Source organism: Onychomys torridus, chromosome 15, assembly GCF_903995425.1.
Source record: "Onychomys torridus chromosome 15, mOncTor1.1, whole genome shotgun sequence".
NCBI lineage: Eukaryota > Metazoa > Chordata > Mammalia > Rodentia > Cricetidae > Onychomys > Onychomys torridus.
Window position 1 is genome coordinate 63,856,434 of NC_050457.1, and position 15,869 is coordinate 63,872,302.

The following is a 15,869-nucleotide window of genomic DNA, read 5'->3' on the forward strand; positions in this document are numbered from 1 at the left end:
AGCTAATCTGGGTAGGAGGATCAGTCTCAGGCTGCAGTCATCCTTGAGGAGGAAGCTATGGGTTGATACTTTCTGCACACTCTCAACATCAGAACTGGGACCAATTCCCCTGAGCCAAGGGGCTGAGGTGTTGGGGTCCTTGGCTTGGCTGTGCTCATGTCACCAATACACATCCACTCAGGACTTCATCTGCTCCCCAGAGATGTAAAACATGAAGTAACAGCAGCCATTTGACTTGATAAGTTGTGTTGAAGGTTAGTTCTCTGTGGTCTAAGGTGGAAGGACTACCTGGACAATCTAAACTTCACAGGGGTTGCCCACTTGGAGAACCTGTCTGGAATCCTGGATTTGTAAGCCGTTGTGACATTGGGCCATTTTCTAGTCTTGTTTACGTCTCCTTTGGAGTCTCAGATGGACTTTCATTGTTTACCGGGTAGATCTGGGGACCTGGGAGAGGGGCAAAGATGCCACATCTCTAACAGCCCAGTTTCATTGTGTCCCCACCAGCCTCTGGTGATATGTTGTGATCTGTCAGCTGAGAACTAAGTCAATGGAACCTACAGGAATGAAGGGACATCTCTGAAAGTTACTCCGGGCGGGTCTTTCCTGTCTCACCAGTACTGTCTGTCTTCCCTTCCACTCGCCCCAGATCACTGCTCAGTTCCTTTCAGGCCCTGTGAGCTCTTCTCTAGAGGATGGGAAAAGGGAAACCAGTATTTAAACAGCATGCCATCAGCATAATTATGTTCCTAAAAGCACAGTAAAATAAATTTTATTAGCAGTCTTTTCTTGTTCAGTTTTGTTTTAATTCCAAATCTGCTTTGGTTTTATTTATTTATTTTTTTAACTTAAAAAATAAAATCATGATGGAAACATGTACCATGGGCTGGAAAGATGGCTCAGTGGTTAAGAGTGCTCGCTGCTCTTCAGGGGACCAGAATTTGGATTCCAGTGTTTATGTAAGGTGGCTCGCCGCCGCCACCACCACCTATAACTCCAGCTCCAGGGAATCCAGTGCCCTCTTCTGGCCCCTGAGCACCCCTCTACACATGGTATGCACACACATAGAAACACACATGTACAAATAAATAAAAATAAAGCATATGACATTAGCCTGTAAAGGCATCTTAGCCACCCTCCATTGTACAGCCCAGCAGTTCACAGATTCAAGCCCTGTGGCCTGTATTCACAGCCTTTCCTCTCACAGCGTTGACCCACCCTCCAGATGCCCCCAAACGTACACATACAAACCCCTCCTTTCCACACCCAGGCCTTGGTAAGTAGCTTTACTTCTTTTGTTCTGATTTTGGTGAATACTTCATGTAAGTGGCATCCTGTAGCATCTGCCCTGAGACTGGCTTCTTCCACTCAGCACATTGTCCTTCCTGTCTTCTTTCTAGTCCCAACTCAGGTGAGTGGCAGCTGCTCCCAACAGGACAGCTCTGCCTTTCGGTACTGTTGCTGTGAATTGTCACAATCTGGGCCACATAAATCCTCTGCTGGCCCTGGTGGGTAGGTGGCGGCTCTCAGTGGCTAGATAGTAGAATGGATGACCAGGTCACTCTTAACAGTATTTATAGAGTGCAGTCTTAGGAAGGACTAAACCAGAATGATGTATATACCTAAATTAAAAACCAACACAGAATCCTGACCTCTAAGTCTTCAGTTGGTTCTTGAATATATGATTTATGGTATCCCGTCTGTCACTCCAAATATAACACATATAATTAGCTTGGTGACTTGTGTAGGAATTGCAGGGTTCCCAGTATGGGAAAAGTGAGGTAGGACTCCAAGAACGGGTTCAGGCTTGGGCCAAGAACCAACAGAGTCTAGCGAAGCATGGAAGCATCGTACACCCGGGTAGCTCAAGCACTCACACCTTCAACCACAAACACAAAACAGAGCAAAAGGCAGCTGGAGGAGGCTGTAAACTCTCAAAGCCCACCCCCAGTGACATGCTCACCCCAGTAACATGCTCACTCCAGTGCTCCCCCAAAAAGTTCCATAGTATTCCCTAAGTGGCATTACCAACTGGGAAGAAATAATTGAAAGACCCGAGCCTGGGTGGTGGGGGTATTTCTCTTTCACACCACACCAGTGTTCTTGGATAGCAATCTCTGGACCGTTTTATAAGAGGATATTTCACAAAGCGTCACCATTTCTGTTTTTGGGAGTGCAGACATAGTTGAGATCATCCCCTGCAAGAGGGTGCCTGCTCACACTGAGCTTTGTCTTTTCCAGAACATCCGGGAGGTGTGCTGACAATTGCAGGAGCACCTTCCAGGGAAGTGTAGAATTGAGAAGTACATTCTCAATTAGATTTTCACTAGGGGAGATCAAAACATCGTAGTATCTTTGTCTAGAAAATGTCTAATTTCCTTGCTCTGAAATATCCTACAGTGGTATCAGCTTACCTAATTGCATTTTAAGGAGTTATTTGTTGTTGAATTGGCTTCAGTCAACTTCACCAAGGCTATGACAAGGATTACAATGATTTTCCATCTGAATCCTTTTTCTCCTGGGTCTTCTAAGATGTTTACTGGAGGGGAATATAATTACCCCAAATCTACAAGTCACTGCTCTCTTTCATCTCTTTTTCTGTTTGTTTCCAACAAGTATGATTAGATTTGATTTAAAAGAGTATTCTCACTTTATCACACCGCCAGGAAAAGCTTTTGGGGTCTTTGAGTTGTCTCTACTCCCTGACAAAGACTTCTTCCAGTCACACTGATTACTGATAATCACACCCCCCACTTAAAGCCAGCTCTAACCTGACTATTTGACCTTCTAGATTGACCTGCTGTGGGCCTAATTCTGTGCAACCGATGACTGAGCAAATTAGCATAGTGACCTTTCATTCCAGGTTTCTTTGGTTTTTGGTTTTTGGCTTTCTTTCCGCCCTAGCTACTTTCCTGTTGCTCCACCCCTCCTGAAACTCTTTTGTCTTCCTCCCGTTTATAAATGTCTTATGTCCCTTTGAACATCTTGTGAGCATGAGTAGCTTTTGAACTCTTTACTTGTGCTCCTCAGTGAAGTATCTGTGCACACTCCTGCCTCCTGGAGAGATCTCCCCCACCCTGGCCTGTGGAAGGTTGGACCCAAGCAGTGAAGCAGCCCATAGTATGTCATCTGTCGGAGCTAGCCCTGCAGGTCCCTGGGAACTGCACAACTGGGACTCAGTGGCTTTAATTCTAGGTGGTCAGAAGTCATGAGTGACTGTGCAGGACTTTGACACTTAGGCTGAGCTGTCATCTCCAAAGCTCAGAAACACCCATGCCTTTGACAGCCAGGAGTCTGCATTCCGGCTTCACACACTAGGCCAGCTGTCCAGCTATGCAGCTGGCTCCGTGGACCAACCCCTTTCACTGTTGGGATGGGAAGTAGGGAGCAGCGGCAGCTGGTGTACCCGCCCTCCCCCCACCCCAGGTAGCCTGAGAAGAACTGCAGGGTATTGAATTGTCGGGCAAGAGAAGAGGCTTGCCAGGAACTAGCTTAACTTATGAAGATGGAGGAAAAGGAACTTAGGAACAACATCTGTGCTATCAAATTAAAATTGTTAAATTGCATCATTAGGATGGCGTGACCAAATGCTAGACAAAGAGGTAAGATTATGGTGATCTCATCTAGCTCAGATGTAATTCTCTGGCTTTATAGTTTTAAAAGTGTGTGTGTGTGTGTCTGTGTCTGTGTCTGTGTGGTGTTAAGTGTAAGTCAGAAGACATCTTACAGGAATTAGTTTTCCTTTCCACCTTATCAATCCTGGGGCTTGAACTCACATAGTCTATACTGGCTGAACCTTCTCACCAGCCCAATGTTCTCAGTCTTAAAAGACCACAGACAACAGAAGCAAGAGCAGCATGTATAAGAATTGTAGGGTGGGGAGTGCACCACGTAAGTTCTACCCAGGAAGTATGCAGATCGTCCACACACGTTCAAGGGTCAGAATGAGATAACAACATGGCAGGGAGTCTTCTTTGGAGGGAAGTATTTCATGGGATAGACTCCGGCAACATGTAAACCTCATTTTTCATTTCCTGCAGGGAGGATCGTTAGTGGGTAGTGAGTTTTATTCTAAAGCTTTCTTTCAAAGGTTGTAGTACTAGAACCCGAGGGTTATTGATCTATGAACTTGAGCAACTCATTGAAACAAGAGCTATTTCCAGTGACAAACACTTTTAGTCATGTCACTGTGCCAAGGCACAGGGGGAGTGCCCAGTGTTGGAGCTCCTAGCTTGCCAAGCGCACAGCATCCTTCCTGTTTCCTTGTCCATTCCCATTGCCTAAGCCTCCCTGATTTCTGGAATTGCTTTCCCCATTCGCTTAACTGGATTTAGGTTGAGTGGATTTGGAATCCCATTTACTTCTGGTCCTTGTCTTCCAGGACAAGATTTTGCCCTCCCAGCCCAGCTCCATGTGTCTGAGCATCTGGGCCCCCTCTGGCTGGCCTCCTAGTGAGAAAGAAGGTGATGAGGTCTCTGATAGCAACATTTACTGGTCTCAGTGAAAACTGGGTGGAATACAGTCACATTAAAGAGAAAGCAGATGGCTTCTACCTTGAGTCAGGGCTTTTTTTTTGGGGGGGGGGTAGGGGCTGCCTATCCTTCCTTGGACGTACTTGTTGATTTTTGGGGGGAGTGGGGGCGAGGAGAGGCCCGACACTTCCTATCCTTCCTTGGAATTACTGATTGATTTTTTTTTTTTCCCTGTGACCTGCTTTTCCTTTATAGATCCACTGAATACACTTCTTCTTCTCAACCCTAGGGCTTGGTCTTTTTATCTGGACTCAGGCATTCCTCTAAACTGTACTCCTCATCTTTGTTCACTTCTAGGATTCAGTCTGTACTTCTGTAGCTGGGTCTTCTTGCTCCTGGGGAGGTCCGCTGTGTGTACACACACACACACACACACACACACACACACAGCTCTTTCCCGTGACCAGAGAGAGCCTCCTGGTCTTGCAGTGCCGGTGCTTTGGCACAAAGAGAAAGAGCTGATGTCTGCTGACAACGACCTCCATCGTTGTGTTCAGTTTGAGGGTTAACTTAGAAAATTAAGTTGCTCCTACTTGAAAGCAATTGGGGTATTGTCTCGTATTCTTGGTACCCACGGATGTTGAAATCATCAGTCCAACAATGATAGATGCAGCTTAGAACAAGCTGTAATTTACAGCTGATAGAAATGCAACAGGGAACCAACCAAATCAAACCTGGGTTTTGTATATGAATATTTAAATAAGCAATATTTCTTTGTTATGCATATCAGCTTGTGAGAAGTAACCAACTAAGAAATTATCTATGGGAATCAGACACAGCCCCACTGAATGCTGTGTGAGATTTCAGTAGACTAAGAAGAAAAACTCAGTTAAATTCAGGAGGTTATCTGTTTGCGAATGAGTTGCATTCCATTCCAGAAATTAATTTATAAGCCTGTTATTTGGAACAAGATTTTCCAAAGACTCGTGGTGTCCATGGCTAATTGATTATCCAGTCTATCCACAAAGACCTGTTCTGGAATCTATAATGCACCAGAAGGCGGCATGATGCTAATCCTCTACTGCCTGCTTCTGGCCCTAACCATCTTCAGAGTTCCATCCCAGGATGCCTCAGTGGTGACTGGAGAGAGGCCCATCCTTCCCCTGATTGCCGTCCCTCCCGCAGGTAGAGGCAGGAAGCAAAGGAGCCACCTGAGCTAAACTGTGTGCTTCTCAGGGTTGGTAAGGATAAGGCCTCGTCAGGGTTGGCATTGCATGTGGGTGAAAGGAAGTGATATTTGCCTCGTGATGTCCTCTTGCCAGGACCACAGCGGTGCAGCATTCCTATCTGTTCATGCTGCTTCACTCTCGAGTTGACCAGCTGTCCTGTTTCTTCTGCTGTTGCTGTGCTCAAATACTGTGACGCAAAAGCAGCTCAAGGGAGAAAGGACTTATCTCAGAGTTCAAGGGGCAGTCTGCCGCCGGGGCTGTCAGAACCTGAAGTGGTTAGTTACCTTGCATCCACAGCGAGGAAACAGAAGGTTGAATACATGCTGCTGTTCCATTCCCTTTCTCTGTTCAGTCCAGGATCCCAGCCAGGAAATGTCGTCGTCACCCACAGTGGGTGAGTCTTCCTGCCTTAGTTAATGCGATCAGGACAAACCTCCACAACCGTGCCCAGAGTCTCCATGTGATTCTAGATCCTGTAAGTGGATGGTTTACATTGACTAGCACAGACAAACCTCCACAACCATGCCCAGAGTCTCCACATGATTCTAGATCCTGTAAGTGGAGGGTTCACATTGACCAGCATGGACAAACCTCCACAACCATGCCCTGAGTCTCCACGTGATTCTAGATCCTGTAAGTGGAGGGTTCACATTGACCAGCACGGATAAACCTCCACAACCATGCCCAGAGTCTCCACGTGATTCTAGATCCTGTAAGTGGAGGGTTCACATTGACCAGCACACCCAGCACATGTTAATGATTAGGGAATTGACCTTCCCTAGTCTAGGTGTGCACACATGCCAGCAGAGACGGGAGAGCTGTCACCCACAGGCAGTGCTAATCCTGACGAGGCCTCCGCTTGCTCCTGACACCCTCCCCATCTCCTCTTGTTCTCTCTGGCTAGAACGTGGGGGCGGGGACGGGGGGGGGGTTGCCTGCATGTGTATGTGTGTATATGGTGCCCGTAGATGCCAGAAGAAGGCTTCATATCCCTGGAACTGGAGTTACAGATGGTTGTGAGCAGCCAAGTGGGTACTGAGAATGGAACCCAGGTCCTGTGTAAGAGCAGCAAATGCTCCTAACCTCTGAACTATTACTCCAGTCCCCTCTCCCTTTTTTTACCCTTTCAGATCAGTCCATTGGCAGGAGCTAAAGCTGTGTCTGCAGTTGGTGTTAGAGTTCCCACTTTCTGACATCTCCTGTGTCCCCTCAGCTCTCAGTTGAGCTGTACTTACCTGGCCATCAGTGGTCGTCAGTTGGTGTTTCTGAGAGCAGTTTCTGTTTGTCTCCAGAGAGAGGGAGAAGTTTGGGGCCAGATGAAGGCCTTGAAGCTGCCCAGCAAAGAAGAGCCCTAGGGGTTTGAGGATGAGGGTGATGCCTTCTGAAAGGGCCTTGTTCCTGTAGTTCTAGGGTTGAAATTCTAACACCCCCCCCACCTCACCCCCGTGTGATGGTTTCTGGAGCTGAGGTCTTTAGGAGTCCTAAATAGGAATTAGTGTCCCTAGGAATGAGGCCCACGTGAGCTTCCTTGTCCTCCCCACCAAGTTAGGACACAGGGAAAAGAGCACTAATCTAGAACACAGAAAGCAGCCCTCACCAGAGTGGGAGCTGCCACCACCTTACTGTTTATGTTCCAGCTTCTAGCGTAGTAAGAAATACGTTTCCGTTGTTGACAAGGCTTCAGACATGGTCATTTGTTGTCGCAGCTTGAAAAGACAGAGGCTGGCTCGCTGGTTTCTTACCCTTCCCAGTGCAGGCTGGATGGAGTGCAGGGCAAGTGATGGGCTGCCGAGGTGAAGCGAGCGAGGAACTCATGCCTCTTGGATGCCCGTCCTGCGGCTTTTCCAAGATCACGTTCCACTGAACTTGAGCCTTTATTTTACACTATCCGATTGCGCTGCTCTTGTCCATGTAACAGGCACCTAGGAAATCAAACTGCTGGCCACTTCCGAGGGACTGACCTTCCTAAAGTCCCTGGACCTTAGTCTATCTGCTTTTGTGGCCATCGAGGCTGTATATATTATTGTGCACAAATTAAATTTTGAGTTTCTAAAACTGTGGCATCTAGTTCTTTTGAATGCAGCTGTTTGTACTGAAGTGACACATGCCAGGAAGACAGCATTACCAAACTTAATGCTTGCATAATGACTCCCATGTTTGACTGAACAGGAGCAGCAAGCCCAGCCCTCACCCACACCCCCATTTTGAACAGCCTAGAAGCTGAGAATGTCTTTCAGATTTTTGAATGTTTGGAAGAAGTCAAAAGAAGAATATTTAATGTCATGCAATTATGTGGAATTGAGGCTTAATACAGTTATATTGGAACAGGATGCTGGCCACTCCTTGCCTTGTGGTCGGCAAGGGCGTTCCCACTGCAGCAGGGCTGGGGCAGAAAGAGCTTCAAGGCCTGAAGCATTGGCCCTCTGGCTCATTGCAGGAAACCTTTGCCAGCCTCATCTTGATGATCATGTTTTACAGTTGTTTCTGATACAATGATATTTGGGTTGCAGGGGCCTTCCAGTGGTTCCCAGCCTGGAACACATAGGAATCGCTCAAGAGAGTGAGCTAAATCTGGCCCACTGGACTATTCCCAATGGCTAGCCTGCTGCATGTGAAGCCAGGAATCTGTTTGAGTCCAGGACTGCCAACCAGCCTGAGTTGACCTATGAACTCTAGACTACTAATACATCCAGTCATTGTAAAGCCTCCAACCTTCTTTCTTTTTATTCTTTTGAGGAAAAATGCCTTGGTCAAGAGGATAAAGGTGACTTGAGGCAAACTCACGTTCCTTGGTCTGGGGACATGGCTTAGTGATTTAAGGCTCTGATACCAAGCTGGACAACCCAAAGTTGATCCCTGTAACCCACACAGTAGGAGAGAACCCATTCTTGAAAGTTGTCCTCTGACCGACCTATATGGACTGTGGTGCCCTTGCACGCACACATTACATAAAATTTAATCAATCAAACAAACAAAACTCACCTCCCCTTTCCTCTGACCTGGTGCTCTCAAAGTTGAATGCGAATCAGAATTTCATGGGAAGCTATGAGCCCACTGGGTCCTGGGTCTCCACTGACAGTTTCTGATTCAACAAGTTGCTAGAGACACCTGAACACTTGCTTTCTGACAGGTCCCAGGAGCCCTGGGTACTGCTGATCTGGAAGCCATACTTGGAAAACACATGGCAGGTTGTGGCTTTGGTACCACCCCACTTCTCTCTTCTTTCCTAGATCCATATTCTAAATAAAAAATGACCAACAACATCTTCCTACCAAAGCGTGTTCTTTGAAAACAAAGGCCGTCACTCTCACAGGTGAAAGTCTCTTCAACTAGTACAGCTGCAGAGGAACCGTTCGTGAACAGTGTTGGTCTAGAGATCAGTTTTTAACATTAATATCTGCCAGGGACCTAGTCTAGAGCCTTCCCCCATTCCCCGGGGCTGGGTGGAGAGCCACTCCCAGTCTTAGCAAAAGTGGGAGAAGTCTACGGAGTCTGCATTCCAGCCTAACACATTTCCGAGGAGCATTCATGCCTCAGTGGAGTATTTACAAAACAGGCCAAGTGTGCTTATAAACCCCCATGAGTTGCTGCATAAACCTTGACCCTCGCGCTTATTATTATGAAAGAGCGGTTCAGTTGTTAGCTCACTGATTGCCCTGTGAGGCTAATTCACAGTCCTCATTTTTTCAAATGAGGTGTGAAAGCCTGAGAAGGAGACAGTTTCCCTTTTTAGAAGTTCCTGTCAAAAGGCCTGTAGTTAGTTCTCTGTCGGATAGACTCTTTTGGCTTTGCACAGTTGATTTTGGGGCAGCGTCTTACAATGCAGCCCAAGTTGGCCTCCAGTTCACCTTCTGTGAGTGTCATCCTCCCAAGTGCTAGGTTACAGGTGCCCGCCACTGTGCCTGCTCGGATGCACTCGTGTCCTTCTTCACACCCGCTGCGGTCAGAGAGCAGTAGGAGCAGTGAGAGGAGGTGAGAGAGATGATGCCCTACCTCCAGAGTGGGGGTCATTCCATTCTCCTAGTCTATCCCAGGCCCAGCTCCCATCAGCACTCAGGATCTTGATGAACAAGATCAACCCCTACCCATTCACCCGATCCTTGCCTTAGGTCAAGAGTTCTGCACTGTGGGATGAGATTCCCTGCCCTCTTGCTTGAGTGATTCGACGATACTTTTCAAACATTGGGAGAAATGGCTCCTTTTTTAGAAATTTATTTATGTATTTTTGTCTCACCTTCAGCATCCTCTCCCTCTTCCCCTCTCTTGCCCCCTCAAACCACCCTTCCTCTCTAACCCCTCAGAAAGGCGCAGGCCTCCTGTGTTTGGCCATGGGTCTCTGAATCTGCCCCCATTAGTCACTGGATGAAGGCTCTCCAACGACAGCCTGGGTAGTCACCAATCTGATCATAGAAGGTGGCCAGTTCAGGTTATGTATCCATTGCTGCTGGGAGTCTTAGCTGGGGCCATCCTTGTAGACTTGTGGACATTTCCCTGGCACAGGCTTCTTTCTACCTGACTCCTTCATCTCCTGTCCAGTCATCTCTCAGCACTCTCCCCCTCTGCCTATCCCCCAACCTGTTCCCTCAAGTTCCCATGCCCACCTGCCCCCAATCCAACCACGAGATCTCTATTTCCCCTTCCCATGGAAATCTGCATCCACCCATTGGGCCCTCCTGGTTACCTTGTGTCTCTGGGTCTGTGGACTGTAGCATGGTTTTCCTTTACCTTTACAGCTACTATCTATTTATGAGTGAGTACATACCATGTTTGTCTTTCTGGGTCTGGGTTACCTCACTCAGGATGACTTTTTCTAGTTCCATCCATTTGTCTTCACATTTCCTGATGTCATTGTTTTTAACAGCTGAGTAGTATTCCATTGTGTAAATGTACTACGTTTTCTTAATCCATTCCTTGGTTGAGGGACATCTAGGTTGTTTCCAGGTTCTGGCTATTACGAATAAAGAGGCTATGAACATAGTTGAGCAAGAGTCCTTGTGGTATGATTGAGTAAGTACCCTTTGGGTATGTGCCCAAGAGTGTTATCACTGGATCTTGAGGTAGATTGATTCCAAATTTTCTGAAAAACTGCCATATTGATTTTCAAAGAAATGGCTCCTTTTGAAGAGGACTTTCTTTAGAATTTGGTTTTAAAATATCCCTCCACATACATTTTTCACAAGCTTGTTTAAGATGAGATGTCTGCAGTTTGCACTGTGGTTGGTGTATTAGATGATTTTGATTATACTAAGTGGGTTTCTGAGCTAAAAAAGAGTAGCCCCAGAGGGCGTTTTATACAAAGACGGTAGAGCAGGCTTGTGCAATCTCATATAAAACTTCAGCCCTGTTCAGCTGTAAATTCAGCGCACAGCCTGTGTTAGAAGTTCCAAAAGCAGAAGCTTCGTTTTAGGGACCGAAGTCGTTCCTTAATGGAGCTGCTGTTTGGATGTGCCAAGTGGTTTGTGGAGTAATTTTGCAATAATTAATGTCATTTCTGAGTCTTCCAGAGAGAGTAACCGGGTAGCTCACCCTCGAGAATTGAGCAACTATTTCAGCCTCCTGGAATGATCCCGTGTTCTGAAATGCATCCATCTCTCTGCCTAGGCAGAGTTCATGGTCCTCTGCTTCAGGCATCTGCTTTTGCTCTTGCAAATAGAGCTAATGACAGATGTAAACTGGCTGAGCCCAGACTGTCGCTCCTGTGACAATGGGTTGGAACATATGCTGTCCTGTTTCAGGAAGCTTTTGTAACAAAGAACTCTGAAAGGGACCATGCCTCCAAGAAGGGCTGCCAGTTTGCCTTTGTAGAGGGCAAATCCTGTCCAGTTAACCCAGTTTCTGTCTTCAGCAGTGGTACCAGGGAGGTTGACCTTGCTGCTGTTTCAACGCGAGCACCCTCCCAAATGTATCTGAATATATCTCATTTAAAATATTCATACAATGTATTTGTAATAAAACATAGCTCGTTTTGAACATTTATTCTCAGTTGTCTCTCTTTTCTGCACCAGAAGTCCTTAATCGATCCTTGGAAAATTGTAATCGACCCTGGCTGACATTTGCTGGAGGGGGCGCTAGTGAGCTTGGATGTCAGCATCTAAAACTCCAGACATATCTTCGGTGCCCCGTTTGGGACATTTCTTTGCAGAGATGTAAACACCACAGAGAAAAGAAGCCCTATCGCCCGAGGAAAGGCATGCTCACGTTATTCATTATCGGCTCACTGCTAGCTCAGACGGAGATCTTAAAATAGCTTGCAGATGTTCCTTTTTAGGAAAAGAGCAAATGTGGCTTTAGCCACATTTTAGCACCTAGGATTCGACTCATTATTAATGGTCGTCAGTTTGAGCTGTGTTCTGACATGGAGAAGAATAGCTTATTGTTTTAATCTTTGTATAAGAGAGAGCTGTGGTATGTGTGTATGTATGTATGCAGGTGTGCATGCTCCTGTGCACAGGGAGGCCAGAGGGGGATAGTCTGTCCTTCTCTGCCACTCTCCACCATATTCCCTGGACACTGGGTCCCTCACTGAACCCTAATCTAGGCTGGTGGCCAGCAAACCCCAATGATCCTCCTGGCTCCATCTCAAACAGCCCTGGGGTTACAGACCATAATTTCTAGGAAATTGTGCTCAGGCTTATGCAGCAAGTATTTTTTTTTTTTTTTTTACCTGCTTAGCTTTCTCTGTAGTTCCTTTTTTTTTCCTTTCTTTCTTTTACTCTTTCTTGCTTGCTTGCTTTCTTTAACTAAAGAGCTTTATTGAAACATGACCCACATCCCATATAATTCACCAACTTAAAAGCTTATAATTCAGTGGCTTTTAATATATTTAAAGAGTTGTGTCCTTATCACTTCAGGAAATTTTTGAACATTTTCATAGCGGGAAGAGAAGGGGAGAGAGAGAGAGGGAGAGAGAAGCCTCCAGATGCCATCCCCGGCCTTCTCTCACCTCTCCTTCCACTCTCGAGTCCTAGGAAGCCTCTTCCCATAGCTCTGCGCCCTCTGGAGATTTTACTTACACGTAGTCACACAATATGCAGTCCTTTGTGTCTGGCTTTTACTTGGCTCAATATTTTCCAGGCTCATCAGTGTTGGAGTGTATGCTAGAAACTTCATTCCTTTTACGGTTGAATAATATCCTATTGTATAGCAGTGTCGCATATTAAACAGTCTTTTAAACTTCAGAAGACAAAAAGAAAAAAGAAAAAGGGGGTGGGGGAGAATGGCTATTCCATATATTCCATATACGTCCAGATCCTGTAGCCTCGTTCACCACAGGTCTCACATTTTAACATTTTACAGACAAGTTTGACCCGATCATTGTTGTGGTTAAAAAAAAAGTAAGAGCAGTCTCACATGCTTTCAAGATAAGTTTAGATTTCTCTAGGAAACCTTGTGTAGTCTTTTCTTGTGTTAGGCTTTGGTTTTTGTGGATTTGTTTTTGAGACAGCCTCACTGTGCAGCCCTGGCTGGCCCGGAACTCACTTGGCTGGAACTTGACTAGACTGGCCTTGAACTTGCAGCTGTCCTCTTGCCTCTGCCTCCCAAACGCAATAGATAGTCTCATATCTGAAAATGGCAACGTTTTCTCCTTCTTCTAAGATGACTGAAAGGCCAGTAAGGCCCAGAAAGAGGGTTCTGTGGAAGAAGCCCGGCAAATGAGTAGGGAGAGCTAGGTGGTTTGTTGAAAAGGCTTGATGTGAATGTCACTCAGAGTGGGGAGGGGATTCTTTCCTGCTGGGAAGAGAGGTGTTACCCTGGAGAAGAGGGACTAGCACTCAAGAAAGACTGATGCTCAGGATCTCAAGTGCAGCGTACGGAGCATGTCGGCACCAAATGGTGTGACAGCCTCTGAGGGTGAGCAGCTGGCGTCCTTCCTGTCCTGGCAAATGGTAAAGCCATAGATAGTACATCAAGGGTTGCCTGGGACCCTTCTCCTGCCGCTTCTGCCCAAGCAGGGGAGGTTGCCGCTTGTAACTCTTCTATGGGAGAGCACGGCTCTCTCCTTGACCTGCAGAGTGTATTGGATACTTTTCTGTTGGGATGATAAAACCCCAGGACTAAGGCAGCTTACGGAAGGGAGTTTATTTGGACTGACAGGCAGGGAAAGATGGCAGCAAGTGGCGGGCCTGGTGACCGGTACCGGCACGCATTAAACAGGAAGAGAGGGAACAGGAAGTGGAGTGAGCCTATAAAGACTCAAAGTGCACCCCCAGCGATGTTTTTTCCTTCAGCAAGACTTATACAGCCTTACAATCTCCCAGTGACCTCTTCACATCACACCGTAACTGAGGACCAGGCATTCAAACAGCCTAAGGGGCACGTTCTCATGCAAACCACCACACAGACACACAGTGGCCCCTGCATGTTGCTTTGCATTAATTGGCTAATGTAGCATATAGCAATTTTTTAAATCTAGGCTCCAAGGCCTGCGTAAAGCACAGACACTAGGATGAGGATTTGGATCCCAGAGCTACGTGAGTGCTAAGTGGGCATGGCAGCCCACCTGTAATTACACCTTCGGAAGGCAGAGGGGAAGGCTATGGAGACTAGCCGTAATAGACGTTCTGGGTTCGATCAAGAGTCCCTTCCTCAAGAAAACAACCTGGTGCCGGGAGGTGGTGGTGGCATACGCCTTTAATCCCAGCACTCAGGAGGCAGAGGCAGGTGGATCTCTGTGAGTTGGAAGCCAGCCTGGTCTACAGAGGGAGTTCCAGGAAAGGCACAAAACTACACAGAGAAACCCTGTCTCGGGAATAAAATAAAATAAAATAAAATAAAATAAAATAAAAACAACAAAAGAACCCACACACACAAAAAAAAAAAAACAGCCTAGAAGAGAGATCAAGGATGACACCAATATCAGCCTCAGGCCTCCACATGCACATGCACACACACATATGAACACACACTTGCACACACAACCAACACATATATGAAAAACATCTGGATACCTCTTTATTATAAACACCAAGTTACAGTTCTCAGATTTGAGTAGTCAAAGGGTTACTGGACTGCAGTCATGAAATGCTCTACAGTCTCTACAGCCTGATTCTCTGGTGGGAGCTCATTTTGAGCCTCATAGCAACCATGTGACCAGCAATCATGTGATCTTTCGAGTTTTAAAATGTCATTCATAAACCTCTGTTGTTTTCCTTTTTCTTATTACATCAACAGGGAACAATTTCAGATCTGAGGACCTGGCTTTCCAGTGTCAACTGAGCGAGGTAGATTGGGTGATGTTCCTAAGGCCTCTTCTCTGGGTTTGATTGCCATTTTTTTCTTAAGAAATATAAAATAACGCTGAGGAATACCAACAACAACATCACCAGAATCAGTGACTACTCTTCCGTCCTCTCCTGAAAGACTTCCATTCCTAAGTGTGAAGTAGGTCTCCTGCAGGGATAGATGTCTCATGCGAGCTACATTTTTTACTCAAGGCAGCTTAAAAGACAGATGAAACCTTTGCGCTCTGCTTCCCCACTCACTATTTCAGGTGGTGGCCTTAAGCCCTGGGGTTTGGGGTATCCATTGAATTTACCTGTGCGTGGCCTGCCTCCTCGGTTTCTCCCGGCCGGTGTCTGTCTCAGGTCTCACATCTGTAACCAACAATGTATTTGATTTCTTCCTTCGGGAATTCTTTAAAAAGAAAGAAAGAAAGAAAGAAAGAAAGAAAGAAAGAAAGAAAGAAAGAAAGAAAGAAAGAAAGAAAGAAACACTATGTGAGCAGCTGGAGGGTGACAGGTTGGATTTACTGTGTGAAGCCAATATAAATAAGAAATAGGTTTGCACACGTATGGTGGTTCATTGGTGAAGGCATTTTCCCCACTGGGCTAGGCGGGATGGACCCTAGGGATGCTAATGTAAGCCAATTAACTTCTTGCTTACCTGAAAGCATTCCTTTTTTTTTTTTTTTTTTTTTTTGCAGAAATTCTGTATCTAAAGTAGCTGTTAGGATCAGACGTGCTGAGTAAACAGTTGAAATGTCAGCCTCCTCGGTGACTCTGGGTAAAGAAAATCTAAGCCATCTGGACTTTCTGTGCCTTCATTATGCTGGCTCTAAAGACAGCAAAAGAGCCTTTGTTTTTTGGGTCAAAGCAGATGTGCTTAGCCTGCCATCTTAATTTCTTTTGTATGGTTTGGCATATATTTCAGCTGCTTCGAAATGTTGAAA

General features: G+C 46.2%; 1 protein-coding gene across 1 annotated transcript in view; it reads left to right on the forward strand.

Moving 5' to 3' along the window:
• The window catches only part of Myo10 (myosin X), a 212,033-nt gene that overhangs the window by 56,989 nt on the left and 139,175 nt on the right, over positions 1–15,869 (forward strand). The window lies entirely within an intron of this gene.